Source organism: Hipposideros armiger, unplaced genomic scaffold (assembly GCF_001890085.2).
Source record: "Hipposideros armiger isolate ML-2016 unplaced genomic scaffold, ASM189008v1 scaffold_336, whole genome shotgun sequence".
In the NCBI taxonomy this organism is placed as follows: domain Eukaryota; kingdom Metazoa; phylum Chordata; class Mammalia; order Chiroptera; family Hipposideridae; genus Hipposideros; species Hipposideros armiger.
Window position 1 is genome coordinate 799,056 of NW_017731686.1, and position 16,082 is coordinate 815,137.

Genomic DNA, 16,082 nt, shown 5'->3' on the forward strand with positions numbered 1-16,082 from the left:
TATGCAATCACTCTAATCACACGAGGTCATGTCTTAATCCACAGCATTTTAACGTTGAACATATATCCACATGGCAACAGACGCACGTGCTTGTTGGTGACACATTCATTTTTGAAGTTCTAAAGGTTTGATTTAGAGGTTTCTCAATAAATGCTGAATGAATTCTAATTTACCTGAGTGTGAACTCTGCTGGTGAATTTAGGTACTTACTCTGCTGAAATCTCTCACAGCAGAAACTAAAAATAATTCCCTATGTTTATTGAGATTTTGTCCTCAATTTTTTTTTTCAAAGAAAATGTCACCTCCCAATGCCAAAGCACTCTGATGATGATCTTTTTATTAGCTTTACCCAAAGATGAATGCTTCATCTTATTCACTGCAGATACCAGATTACCTGGAAAATGTTTCGTTGATCACAGTCTGGGTTATGGATATTGAATGTGGGAGACCCAAATTCAAATTCCGGCTCTGCTACCAACTTGCTGTAAGAGTTTAGGCAATCTACCTGTCCCTTCTGAGCCTCAGATAACAATACCATTTCAGAGGGTTTGTGTGAGAATGTAATATGACAACAGATATGTGACAACGGTGCCTCCCAGGCATATAACTGAACGACCAGTGACAATTTCAGATGGTTTTACAGACATGTCACTGCTGAAAACTGACATACAGTACCTGCATGGTCTATTATTTTCCATAGCAAATGTTTGAAATTTACTTTTCAGCATTTCAGAGAAAGTTCTCTTGGGATGGACTCATACTTGATCTCATCTGCACTGTGTTCCCAAGGTCCAGCACAATATCTAGCCCGAAGCAAACACTCCAAGAAGATGTGTGTGTGTGCACGTGCAAATACATAAAAAGTATAACAAAATGACAGTAGCAGTTGCTCCTATTTGTATTTAATTTTTTTTATTTGCATCAAAATTATACATGCACATAGTTTAATGGGTTAAATAGCTCTAAAAGGTTTGTTACCAAAACGATCAGTCCCGTGTCCCATATGCCACCAATTTCCTCCTCGTCAGCTCTTTCAGCCGATTATTGTCATAGAGCTAAGTGGCATAACTGTATTGCTCCTTTTCAATGTTCTGTTTTAGTATTGTCTGTCGACCTTTTCTATGGAGAATGAAAATGTGACCCTCTTTCTTCATGTCAGCCCCACCCCATGCACACATCACCCGTACACACATAAACCCTTCCCTTCACCCCACTTTCCCGATATGGTTCTAGAGTAATTTTGCCTGGACCAATATTCAGCTTCAATTATTGCGATAATGTAAATATTATTCAGAGATGAACTATGTGTATTAATATTTCAATTTTCCTTTCCTGCATAGCTTTTTGTTTTCTCTGGAGTTAATAATTAACTTGGGTTTTTTCCACCTTAGTTTTCTACGTACTCAACTCAAAACTACTTACCAATTGTCTGACTCTCAAGAAGTTACGACATATCATGCAGTCTATCAATTTCATCTTCCTAAACAAAGCTCTTCTAGAACCTTCTCAGATGCTCACATCTAGACTGACGCCCTGTATGCCTAGACGCTATTTCACCATCATTCTGGTAATCCCTGTTGTCTTTCTCCTGTGTTGGGTCCCCTGTTTCCTGACTCCCACATCTGTTTTGTTGGCTTACTCCATTCTGGGGAAGCATACCTCCCAGTAGTTTCCAGGGAAGTAAATTTTCAATGACTTTGCTATCTGAAAATGACTTTGAAAAGTTATTTCAAATTATTGAAAGTTTGACTAGCTAAGGAATTCTGGGTGGCTTATAATTTTCCCTCAGAAACCTGAAGGTCATGCTTCACTGACTTTTAGCTTCCAGTGTTGCTGTTGATAAGTCTCATATTCAAATTGCAGGTTCTTTGATTTGTTTTTTTTCTCCCTGTAATTTTCCCTCAGTGTCAAGAAATTTCACAATGAAGTGCCTTGGCATGGGTGTTATTTTGACCTACCGTGCTGGAAATTCAGTGGGTCCTTAAATTTGTAAATTTGTGTCCATGAGTTCTGAGAAAATGTTCTGAATGATTTTGTTGCTGGTTTCTCTCCCCCATTTCCTCTGTTCTCTCTCTCTACTTTTCCTATTTGGACAATGGAGCTCCTAAACTGGTCCTCCAATATTCTTATTTTATTCTCTCCTGGTTTTGCTCTACTTTCTGACAAATTTCTTCCATTCTGCCTTCTGATTCTGCTATAAAATTTTTCTTTTCTGCTATCATGTTTTCAATTTCCAAAAGCTCCTTTTTAAAAAATATTCCTTTTCTTAACAGCATCCTCTTCCAACATCATGGTTCTTTCCTCACCTCTCTGAAAATATGAATGATTACTATTTTGAAGTTTTTCTCTTCCTAAGTATTTATTTCTTATGCCTTGCATTCTTCTGTTTGTTTTGGACTCTTACATGTTATAGGCTTTCTTAAATATCCTTAACTGCTCATACCTAAGAAAGGGAACAACCACTACAAAGAAGCCAGAGTGGAGACTCCAAGCACACAGGGGGCGCTATCTGTTGTACCCTCACCAGAGTATGGACCGGCTGGGCTATTTCAGTGGAGAAGTCCCTGGGTGTCAGATTCTCCAGAAAGTTCCTTCTAGGCCCTTGTTTGAGCAGAGGACTTTCTGCCAACATCCTGGAGGCCAAATGGGGGAGGAGGGGAACATCAGGTATGAGAATGTCCTTTAATCACCGTGTTCAGTGAGGTATCCTGATCCTCACTTGTGCCTATGTCCCCTAATAGAGAGACTCTCTCTTCATCATCTCCAGGGGGTAATTATCTCCAGGCATCTACCAAAGATTGAAAGGGGATTTGGAGCTACAACTGCTTCTTAAACTTTTAACCAGTACAGATTATTTTAGCCTCATTTCACTCCAGCTTCTAGAGATATCTGTTGCTGCCAATTCCTGGGACTGATTCTGTCACATAAATAGTCTTGCTCCTCACATCTGCTAAATCCGTTACCACACAACCACCTGTTTCCAGTTTCCAAAATACTGTTGCTGTTGTCTCCTCTTTTGTTTTCTCTATCTTTGTAGGTTTGTGCACTTAAAAAAAAAATCTCTTTCCTGTTATTTTATTGCAATTTGTGGTGGAAACAAATTAATTGCCTACATTTAATGGACAGTTATTATTTGATATAAAGTTCCTTTTTATATATTTGTGTATTTTTTTAACTTTCGATAATAACTGTATTACTTGGTAATTAGGATATAATTTACCCAGTAAAACAATCCAAAGAAATGACACTTTGAATATACAAAAGTAATCAGGCTGACTTTCTCCCCTTTGGGGCTTCCTTCAAATACCCATTTATCTATATATAAATAATAAGAAAGCTTAACTCTAAAAGGAAATGTCCTATTATACAATGATCACTGTTCATAATGAGAACTTGAAGTATGGTCATATCCTAAGAAGTCTTCTAAATTATCAGCTATTTTGATATAATTATAGCAGATGCTATCTTCCTTGTGACTATTTCTGAACCTTACATTATCTTCTACAAAAGAGACCCTAGGGAATGAGTGGAGAACTTCCTGAAAAGCTATCAAAAGTAAAAAAAGCACATGTGCACACATGTTCTACTTCTCAGAGGCCGCAGCAGGTCACAGGGCTGACCTAAGTTCCCGTGGGTCTGGTTCGGGTCAGCAATAACCCGCTTAAAGCACCCCTGTTTAAGTAAGATAATTCAGTGTAAAATCTCTAAAATAAGAGTATTTTAAGAAATAGTGATATGCTAGACACGAGGACTGTAAACTCCTTCAGGGAAAATATATGTTTATATTTTAACACGGCCCCTTGAATACTGTTATACACAAAACAGAAGGTTAAGAATAAATGTCCTTCCATTACAAGCAAGGGCATATAGCTACCTTCTTTTTCAACAAACCCACTAGCAACAGTGTAAGGTCATAAGGAAGAAAAATAAAGACAGGAAGAGAGGTCAACAGTGTCAAATGCTTTTGAAGATTCAAAAAAAAAAAAAAAGAGAGAATGGGAAAAATACCACCGGATTTAGAAATAGAAACCCAAGCATATCAGAAATAAGAAATGTGTACCAGACATCACTGTTTATTATTTAACATTATTCTGAAAGTCTTAGATAATACAATAAAATAATAAGTATTAAAATTAGAAAGGGGGAGATAAAATTATTATTTATAGATGTGATCATGGTCTATTTAGAAAACTCAAAACAATCTGCTAAAATGTTATTGGAAACTATAGGAAAGATTAGTAAGAAAGTCAGTACACTTAAGCAATTATTTTTTCAATGAAATAATATTAACCAATATAAAAATATAATGGAAAATGACACTAATCAAAATCAATGATAATAACCATAATTGTAATAGCTCACATTGATTGAATGCTAACCTCTGCCAAGCACCGCACTGTGCATTTTCCTGTTTCATTTCATCCTCACAACACCTCTAAGAGGTATGACTCGGCATCTCCACTTCATAAATGAGGAGACTGAGGCTGAGAGAATGTCAGTAATTTTCCCAAGTTGTGAAGCACCAGGTAGAAGCGCCATGCTCCCCATCAAGCCACACCCCAGATGGACTTCAGAGCCCAAATGCACATCCTGGAGTAACGTTAGTGAGAAGAGAGAACTACACAACATACAGAAAACTTTAATAAACATAGTCTTATGAATTGTTCCTTGATAGAAAGATTCAATAGTGTAAAGATGTCAATTCTCCTCAAATTACTGTATGTATGCAATGCAATCCAAATGAAAACTTCTCACAAGATTATTTTTCCTTTCTTTTTCTCTTTCCCTCACTCTCTTTTTCCCACCCTCTGTTTCTTTTATTCTTTCTTTCAATCTTCCTGATAAAATTATCCTATAATTTATCTGGAAGAATTAAACATATGAAAATAGCCAGGAAAATTCTGTCGAAGAGGTTAGTTAGTAAGGGATCTTGTCCTACCAAACACTTGGAAATATACACTCTTGCCACAAACATTGTGGTCGATGCTCATAAATAGATCAATGGAGCAGAACAGGAAATGCAAGAATAAAACCAAATATTCACAGGAACGCTTAATATAATGTAACAGTCATTTCTAATCCGATTGGCAAGGATAAAAATGGAAAATACTCGATGCTGGTAAAGAGAAATAAATGTCTAGTTAAATACACGGTAATGGGAACATAAACTGATATAACTCCAGGGGACAGCAATTTGCACATATATACAATTAAGACTCTGTCCCAATAATCTCATTACTAAGAATTTTGTAAGGAAATAAATGCATAAAATCAATTGTATTGTTGATTTTAGCAAAATACTGGAAATAACCTAAATACAATAATAGAAGAATAGCTCAATAAATTTGGTACACACTTAAAGGCAATTTATGTGTAATTATTTAAAAGTATGCCATATATCCCTTCAATGACATGAAAAGATATGTCATCAAGCAGATAGAAAAATAGCCTGCATGATATAATCCCATAAGGAACTTTATATGTCTACATATCCATATGAAATCTATGCATAAAGAGAGACCCAATGGACAAAAAACAATGTTAAAGGTAACATTTAATGAATACTTACACTGTGGAACAAAAACATGTTAAGCCCTTTGATTCTCATTTCATCATATCTTCACAACCACCCTATGAGGCAGACACTATAATGGCCTTCTTTTATGTGATGGAAAGAGACTTAGAGATATTAGTAATTTTTTCAAGGTCACACAACTAATTGGTGGTGGAGTCAGGATAGAACCTGAGCCATCCCCCACTGTGCACAGGGCGTCCATGTTCACCAGGATGCCCCAGTCTGGTGACAGCTGTCACTCAGAGGAGGGTTTGAGAGATGTTCGCTTCCTCTTCCTTTGCTCTGTGGTGTTTGAATTTTTCTGCCATGAACATGTATTATATTTGGAGACATGGCCACAAAGAACAAGAAGAAAAAGAAATGGAAGGTGATTCTTGCCACAGCAATTTTAATAGATGGAGATAAACCCATTTCAAGAAACTGAGGAGTAAAAAGGAGATGAGAGAGGTGAAAAGTATACAGAGTGATTGATTTTATAAAATGGTAAAAAATGCCTTCTATAAAATATTCAATCAATGGCACAAGCATAAATTAGCATAACCCTTTATAAAGGGTATTTTAGCAATATGTTGCCAAAAAATGAAAACATGCATGTCCTTTTCCTCCAGAAATCTCATTCCCAGAAACTTATCTAAAAGAGATAAGGAAGCAAAAGTACACAAGGACTTCATAATTTTCTGCCCTTTGTTATTTGAAATGGTGTGTAGTGAAAAGAGCTTAGAGCTTGCAGTTTACCTGAGTTAGAATTCTTGCTTTGCACTTTAATTGGCTATGACTTGAGCAAGTTACTCAACCACTCTCAGCATCAGTTTCTTTATCTCTAAAATGAAAATAAAAACACATGCCTCAAAGAATTTTTGTGAGAATTAAATTGGATAAAATACAGCAGGATGTCTGAAATATAAAAAAAGCATTTGGTTTTCACCTTCCCATACTCACTAATACGTATAACTTGGAATGTATAAACTTTAATCAAACTTCTAGGATAAATCATATAGCTTGGTCATTTCTACATTACTCTACATCAAAGTATCATAAAATATTGAACTTAGCTTTTAAGGTTATTCAAAGTAAACCTATGTTATGATACTTTGACACTTTCTCAATCTCAATTACCACAAAACTAATTAACAAAACTGTTGTATACACTACAATGAGACACATTTTTCTTCCTTCTTCCCGAATCCCTGGTGTGTTCTAAGGGTGATTATCTAATTACTTCTTAATTGAATACACATATTATACATTTTTCTCTAGTTCAAGTTTAATGCTTTTAGTTCAGAAATCAAAATCAATGAAATTAAGTTGAATTGGGATTTGGGAAACTACTATAATGAGGGAAGGTTTATATTATTTCTAATTATAAGTAAATGTGGATTTCTAGCATTATTTCCTATGGAAATATTTCAGGTACAGGAATGTGCCACCGATGACTAACTCAGATGATTAATAACATTGTTACTCTTATTTACAATCTTTTATTCCTCATTACAGTGATTTTATTGCTGGGACCCACTAACCATAATCATTCTTTAAAGAAAAGATATTAGAGAACCATTGGTTGTCCCCATACTAAATTCAGAATGAACGTTCATATCTATGAAAAATCACAAGTTAAAGCATAAAGGTTATGGGACTTCACAAGCTGCAAAAAGGAAAAAAACATAAATCTTGGACTATAACCAGTTACATTAATCAAAAATATTTATTTATGGCAAACCATAAAAATATTACTATCAAAATGGCATTCCAATTTAGTTGATGCTTTACAGACAGTATTTCATGGGGATTTTTTTTTTCCTTTTTGCATTAGGCAGGAGTAAAAAAAACCTCTGAAGTAGGTATTCTCAAACAAAAAGTCTTTGTTTGCTTGTTTGTTTCTAGATACGGGGAGTAATCATTTGGGCTAATTTAGTTGAAGACCTCTTCAGGCAGAACACTAGATTAAATAACTTTTTGAGATTGAATTCCATGCTTCTAAATTGTCCCTGGAAATATTTTCTGCAGATAAGGCCAATGGCCTTTATGAGTTTCCAGCCACTAAAAGTACAAGAATTCAGAAATTTTAAAGGGGTTTAAAGCACTGTAATGGAAAACAGACCCATCCAAAACCAATGTGGTTTTGTTTTTGTTTTTTTGTTTTCTTTTAGTTTCAGGTATACAAAACAATGTAATAGTTAGACATTTACACCCCACACAAAGTGATAACCCTTCTCCCCCAATCTACTACCCCTCTGACATCGTATGTAGCTGTTACAATTCCATTGACTCTATTCCCTATGCTGTACTCCACATCCTGTGACTATATATATATATACTAAATTATGGTTGACATTCATTATTATTCAATGTCAGCTTCAGGTGTACACTGCAGTGGTCCAATAATGTTGTTAATATTTTGTAGGGTGTCAGGTGGGCACATGTCTTATTAGGGAGACTGCTTCATGGACAATGCAGATGCCTGACCACTGCGCTGTACACCAATGCAGTTCTATTGTTTTAAAATTCACTTATTTTTGAGAATGTGTTACCCGGTGGCAAATTTCTTCATTAGGGAAACCTCCATATTATCTAATAAATATTTCAGATTTTGTCCAAAATATTGGGCATTGTCTAGATTGTAGCTTCATATGTTAACAAAACAAGTTTTAATGGGAATGTTTGTTTAATTAAAACTAAAGTAGCCAAAAAAATAAGGCAAACCTATTTGTACTAACAGAAATATCCAAGGCCTATTTAGTTAAATGAGCAAAAATTTTGTATGGTTTATTTTTATTTAAGCTGTTTTAAAATACATTATTTCTCACCCTTGTGAGGGTCATCTCAGTATCTACCTTTCCTCTTGCATGGCTTCTCCTCTAACTTACCCCATCCCTTCTTCAGGAGATGGCTTCCATCCCTAATGAAGAGGTCTGGCTAAGTTCCTGTGCACTATCATGCCGTAATTCTTTCCTCATCTTCGTGCCATTTCATTTCCATGCTGAGAGTTCAGATTTCCTAGGTTTGCTATAGATAAGCACTTTGCTATGCACAATCATCAGGACCATAGCTATTACATAATGAAATGAAAATATTAAAAAGAATGTAAATCAGGGAACTTCATCATTTCATGTTTCTGTATTTCCTTGTAATTGCTAACACCAAGCTACATATCAGTAGATCTAAAGCAGATAAGCTTTCCAAAGCCCATTTTCAAAGGAGTCTGCACCTTAATAGCTGAGACATTTAAATCAGATGCCAATAACGCTACCTTTTGTATGGGCAGCAATAACAAACTAAATACCACCACCGACCCCCAATGGCAGATGGTGCCAATTAGGTATTACTATGTCATTCTTTCTCACTGTGCTCAGACGTGGATTCAGAATCCTTCTCAACACTCTTGTACCAATCAGAGTTGACACACATGTTTGAGTGCTCTATGTCATCCACGTCTTTTACTTTTATAAACCTTTCATTAACAATCCTATGTAGAGGAGAGAGAGGATGCTCTTGCAACAGTCTGGATGAGAGACGATGCTAGCTTTACTGGCTGCGATGATAGAGATGCAGACACATAGATGGATTTGGGAGCCATCAGAAAGCCAATCTGCAGAACTGGATTATAAATGGAGATGTGAGGTGAGGCGAGGAAGACAGGTGTCAGGTATGCCTCAGGTTTCTAAGAAAACTGGAACAGAGCCAGGTCTGTGAAGATCATAAATTCAATCTTGTATATATTGAGTTTGCAATGCCTTTGACACATCCAAGAGAAAAGTCACACAGACAATTGGGCATTCAATTCTAGGACTTAATAGAGGACCTGGTCTAGCAATAGAAATGAATGGGCCGTCTGCATTTAGTGGTAACAGAAGATGTGGGTGCAGATGCGTCACCTACAGATAGAGCATGCCCCACGGGCTGGGCCCCGAGGACACCAAGAGCGAGAGCTGAGGTTCCCTAGTTCTATGACGACTCTGCTTCCCTAACTCTTTTGCTGCGACGCCCGAATATGCTTTCCTGCAGCTTGCACTATCTAATTGATGCCATGTATTTCGTTTTGAGTATTTTTTGCTCAAATTCAATGTAATGGTAAGTTTATTACCATGCAACAAAGGTTTGAAATAAAAATAATGTCATTTATGTACAAAGCAACTCAAAATATTAATAAATGCATAAAATAGTCAAAATATCAACTTTTGATTTTTTGTGGATTTTTGACACAATTTGGAAAAAAACTTGCACTCAATTAATGCAGTGAAAGAGGTACACTCTGTGAACTTCACACAGAAAAGAGGACTAGAGAGAATAGGCAGAATGTAAAGGAGGAAGAAACTGACACGAATATCTCTTCATAAGGTTTTCTTAATAAGTCTTAAAGTGGAAAAATAAAGCTAAAAAAACTGATTGGCAGAAATTACCAAAAATGAGCATCCATGAGGTGAAAGGCATAACAGAACATGTCTAGAGGAGATAACCTGGTCTCAGTGATCTTCTGGAAAATATATCCTTTAGGTTTAAAATTTAAGGTATCAGCAATATATATTGACGTTCAACATACAAGCTGGCCCATGATGGCAAAACGCGCTCATTTCTTCTGCCCAAACACAATTTTGTCTGAATTCTTGGGGGGAAGAAAAAAACTAAATCACTCAGGAATTTTTATCCACAATAACTGGTTAACAATTCTAAAACATAAAAAGGGAAAAAGGACAAATGCAGAAGCAGGGATTAGCCTCCCTGTTTAGTAATCTGAAAGAAACGCCTATACAGTTTTGATATTTTTCATTCTTGAGTTAATAACAACTTTTATATCATATAATCAAAATATAATGGATCGGTTGAGTACCCTTGGTATTGTGGCCTTTTTCTGAAATCATTTTGAAACCCTTTAGGAAATCCATTCCATTTTCAAAAAATTCTATATGATATAGTAAATAGAAAACAGCTATACCCATCGAGCTTTCATTTCTCACCCTAATGCTGTGCATCATGTTAAATTGTTAGAGTGAGGAGAGTCCAAGTTATATTGACTGAAAATATGGCTCTGAGCTTTCCATTTATCCTGTAAGGATAATAGCTTTACCTACTTGGTCATTCCGAGTTGACATTCTCCCCCTCCCCTTTCCTATAATGCCTTATCCTTTCCTGGCCTATAATTCTTAGGTTATAAAAGGAAACTGATATAGAATGGATGCTAGCTATAGCTTCATTAAAGCTAAGAAGACAACGCTATTAATTGCAAAGGTATATGTGGGGAAGAGTTAAACACAGTCCAGGGTGACTTCAAAGACCCAGAAAGAAAACTGAGGCTAAGTTTTACAAAGGGATCATTCAGAGATGCTTGATTAATAACACTTGCTTTCTCGTCTACGTTTTTAATGGGGGTTTTTTTTCCTAATCCATTTGGGGCATATTTATATTTTCCCCTTTTAAGAAGGAAAAAGAAAAACTATTTAAAAAGATTTGTTGCATTCCTTTTTACAGGAAGTAAATAATTATAATTAATTATAGTTACTTTAAACATGTGTGTGGTTTAACAATACTTGAGTCACAGAAGAAATAGGTGTGTCTTTGAACAGTCAGAATAGCCTCTTAAAAATGGGTTAACGTTTAATGAAACAAATAGGCAAATAACCATTTCACTGATAGGTTAGTGCCAATATCATGATACCAAGAGTAGCAAATGACCTGGACACAACACTTGGTCTTATTTTTTGTTTGTTGCTATTAAGACTTGGTTCTCCCACATCACACAGAAAATTTAATGGGTAAAGGAACATTTAATGTCAGTTGGCTCCCAGAAATATGAACTAGCTCTGCACCTGGGTGAGTTATATGCTAATTCTCTATAGAAGTACAAAATCGGAGTTCATACTTCTAAATGGTAATATAAAAAGTCACAGATTATTCATGGGAATAATAAGTCTTGGTTATCAAAGTTCTCCAGATGTCTAGACATGTCATGTAAAAAAAAATGTCATTTTAAGCCCAAAAACTAAAGTTATTTTAGTAAAACATAGCTAAAATAAATCTAAATTATTTTAAACATTTTTTAGAGAACTACCAGGAAAAAAGTTTTTTTTTTCTTTTCAGTTCCAAGAGCTTAAATGAAACATTCATGCATTAAATTCAAAGTCTGACTGTCAAATCATTTCACTTTAATAAAAATTTGAATTACTGCCTTAGGGCATTATTAAATATCAAATAAAAAGCACACATCCATAAGTCTGATTTCCCAATATAATTTTTATGTAGAACTATAACTAGATTTGTACAACATATTTCAAGATAAAAGGATCAAAAATGTATTCATAAAAGGTTGAAGTCAGAATTGGAGTTGCCTTTGAAAGAATTCCTACACCATTCTTAGGAATTTTTGGAAAAATGACCCCCTTTCAGTAATCTCAGACTCCAAGACAAGGACACAAATCCATCCTCCTTTTTAAAATACCTAAATTGTAACCGATTTAAGACTGAAAATTACACATATCTTTCTATCAAATAATGAATATAAAGTATCTGAAATATACATAATCTCATTAACTCTCATTCTGTGTGTGTGTGTGTGTGTGTGTGTGTGTGTGTGTGTGTGTGTGTGTGTCTAAAAGAGAGATGAAACACTGATGGTTATTTAGATATTCAGGGAGAGAAAACTCTGGTCTAGGATCAAATATGGATCAAAACTTCAAGGCAACAGGGCCGGCCGAGTGGCGCATTGGTTAAGAATTGCCTTGGGACACCAGCTGTGAGCAACAGGGCCCCGGTTCGGATCCCACATGTGGGCTAGTGATGCTGCGCCCTCTACAGCTAAGATGGTGAACAACAACTCGACCTGGAGCTGGGCTGCCCTGAGTCACAGGCGACAGTGTAGGCTGCAGTGAAACTGCAGTGGGCTCCCATGAGCTACCATGAGCAGCCAGCAGCTGACATGAGCTGCCAAGAGCTGCCGTGAGCAGCCGTCCAGTGCCTCACCCAGGAAGAGCACAATGATAACACCAACATGCGCCAGTGAAGCAACGTCCTCCACAACTAGACTGAAGAACAAAAGAACAGAACTTGTCTGTTTCCCTTCCCCTGATTCCCCAATGCTGTTCCCCTCCCCAACTCCCCAATAAAATCTTTAAAAACAAAAAAAACTTCAAGACAGTAACCTTATTTCATTAAACAGTGTCATTTATAGTTACTGATATTCACAGAGGGATAATAACCTAGACTGGAGAAATTCATAAATTCATGTTCACCAAACCTCATCACACCCTCTTCCGGGGTCACTCCTGAAAGCCCACCCTTCCACCCTTCACTCAGCTCCAATCTCCAATCTTACTGGCTGCTTTTGCCCCTCCTACCATGTTTTGCCATTCTTCCTTAAATAATAAAACCAAGTCATGGAATCACTAAGTCTATAAAACACCTCTTCTTCTATTCCGTTACAGCACATACAGTGTCCCTGCTCTTAACAATAGTCAGTCTCCACATTTGCTTAGCATTCCATCCCCTTTCAACTTTTCAGACTCCATGGCTAGGACTCACTGCTTTGAGAAACAGCATCTTCAGTCCTCCCATCTACTGTTTCATTCCTGCCAGTATACAGAAACGTTCCAGCATTTCTTTTGTTTAAAAAATCTCGTTCTCACCACAAAAAAAAAGAAATGACCTGTCTGTGGCATGATAGAAGTGTTAGCTAACAGTGGTAACCATATTGCAATATATAAATGTATCAAATCAACACATTGCACACCTTAAACTTACACAATGTCAATTTAACAAAAAGTCTCCTTAAAACTCATCCCCTCTGTGGCTGCAGCCCCCAGCCCAGCTGTTCAAGAGTTGCGGCCACATGGCAGCTTGGCCGAGCCCTCCCTTCACACTCCACGTCATCCCACAGCAATACGCATCCTTCATCATCATGCCACCCTGACCACCAGTGTGGGGACACTTTCTGACCTCTGTCATGTAGTGTTTGGAAAAAGGGCCCCGCCAGTCAGGCTTGCTGGGTCCAGCTTCCAGATCTGCTGCACAATGACTGCATTACTTTGGGCGAGTGAACTAACTTCTCTGTGCTTTGGTTAACACATTGTAAAGACGCACATAAGATTTTATGACCACTTAATGATGTAATCCCTATGTAGCACTAGAACATGATTGATGATAGATAGGTATATAGATAGATAGATGATAGATGATAGATAGATAGATAGATAGATAGATAGATAGATAGATAGATAGATAGATAGATAGATATAGAGACATAAAATCTCTATGCCATGACTCCCATATTCAGTTCAGATCTCTCCTCTGATCTCCACTCAAAATTCCAGCTACCTTCACGATGGGTCCACTATGTGACTGACAGGCATCTCTCATTCAACATGCTCCAACTCTCTTTCCATCCCAAACAGAGCCTCCTCCAGCTGTGCTGGTGTCACTCAGTGACACTCTACCCACAGTTTCCAAAGACCCAAACCCCGGAATTTATCTTTGGTATTTCTGTCTTCCTCCACCCTTGTCCAATGTATCACAGACATCACTTTCAAGGTCTGTTTCCCATGTGCTGACGTCTGTCCATCTCCACTCCTCCTACTCTAGTACCTGAGCCCCGGTGCCTTTACCCAACAGGCTTCACAGTATCCTCCCACTCCTGCCCTGGCCCTCTGATCCAATGTGTTCATTCTCCAGCCTCCATGATCTACTGAAAACATACAGGTGATCAGGCCACTCCCCTGAGTAAAAGTCTTTATAATTCTCAACGCATCCACAACGAAATTAAGATGCCTTAAGGTGGCCAACATGGCCCTCTCAGAATCGGGCCCTGCCTAGCTTTCTGTTTGACTTCTGTCCCCCAGACTCACAGGGTCTTCTTCCAGGGACCTCAGTGCATCAAATTCTCACCTCCTCCACAGGGTGTAGCCCCTTAGCACCTTTGCAAAACATATTCCCTCTATCGGAAGTCTCCTCCACGACATTTCTTTGCTCTTCATATTCATGGAGTTAATTTGTCAATGCATATTTCTGGAGTCTTTATTTTTCCATTGTCAGGCTCCCACCTCAGACTCTGCTTTATGAAGGCAGAGATCACATCAGTTCATCTCACCTCTATATGCCCAGAACTAATCACATAGTAGGTGCTCAATCATGATTTTTGACAGAACTTTTTTGGGGTTTTTTTTAGCTCATCTACTATAAGGCTTAGCTTAAGCACTCTTGGATTTTCTCCATTGTTACCATATATAAATTACTGCAAGTTTCCCCTCATTCATACCAAAGGCAACTTTGTCTGGATCTCATCATCTTCAGAATTAGAAGAAGAAAAAGATGAACTGTGCTGGCTAAGGTAGAAATGGAGAATGAATGAATGAATGAATGAATGAATGAATGAGATGCGGCTGGCCCATACGGGACATGTATAGTTCTAAGGAACTTCGAAGTTGCCTGAGATACAAACTGTTATGTGTCATGATGGAGTCCAAGTAAAATAAACATGTTTCAGCCCTTAAGAAGTTTGAAATCTAATAGAAAAAAAATAAGAAAGAAACACACCAATAGCTAAATGGAAGAAAGAGTGTGAAATGAAAAGTACAATTTAAAGGAGTAGCAGAGAATTCACGCTGAGAGCAGTATTGGAGTTGGGCCTGCGGGGTAGCCAGGATTTCAACAGGCTAAAGGTAAGGCAGGGAGGACTGTGTGAGCCAAGCACAATCGCAGAAGAAAAACAGTACAGCTGGAGTGCTGGGTACATCCTATACAGTAATAATAGACAGGCAGGAAAAGTGGATTGGGAAACACATGGATAAAATGGTCACCTTTTAAAATTCCTGTGTCTATTATCTTAACTCATGAGACTATGAGCTCCTTGAGGCCAGAGATTTCCATTCATCTGTGACTCGCCAGCCCCATGTACCACTCCAGTGTGTGAGCGCATACTCCCAGTGCTCCATTAAACAGTCAAAGCTCTGTCCTGCTACCTAGGGAACCATTCCAACAGACACTTCCCTCTTATGGGAAGCAGTGGTTTGTCAGCCATACACACTGACCCATATATGCACTCTTAGGTAATTTGCAAGGTAAGGAAATAATCCAGTCGATAGTCATTTATGTATATTTTATCTTTTCCATGTTTGCGATGTTTTATTTTGTTAGCTCCTTAAGGGTAAGGAATACGTACATTTAATTCAATATATTAAAATGTATAGATTATGTTTCAATTAATAAAGAAATATACCAAACTGAGATCATAGGACATATATCTTCATTCATGCCAGATATGCCTTCACCTATATCGATAAGCAAGGTGACAAACCAGACAATGAGGGTCAGCTTTGAGGCTCACATGCTCTAGTCCCTTCCGTTCTGTTTCTCAGTCATGAGGAAGTGACAGCTGCAGGTTCAAGGGTGCAACACAGTGAAGTACTAAAGGGATACTTGCATATCAGTTTATCTGCCTCGGGGTCCCTTTCCTTAGGAAAGCCAACATTAATGCAAAATTTGGAATGAAAGGCTGGTCTCATGAGAAAATAAAAGGATTGCA

At 37.4% G+C, this 16,082-nt stretch overlaps 1 protein-coding gene across 1 annotated transcript in view; it reads right to left on the bottom strand.

The window, feature by feature from the left end:
• The window catches only part of CA8 (carbonic anhydrase 8 (inactive)), a 92,374-nt gene that overhangs the window by 2,795 nt on the left and 73,497 nt on the right, over nucleotides 1-16,082 (bottom strand). The gene's annotated exons all lie outside the window — the stretch shown is intronic.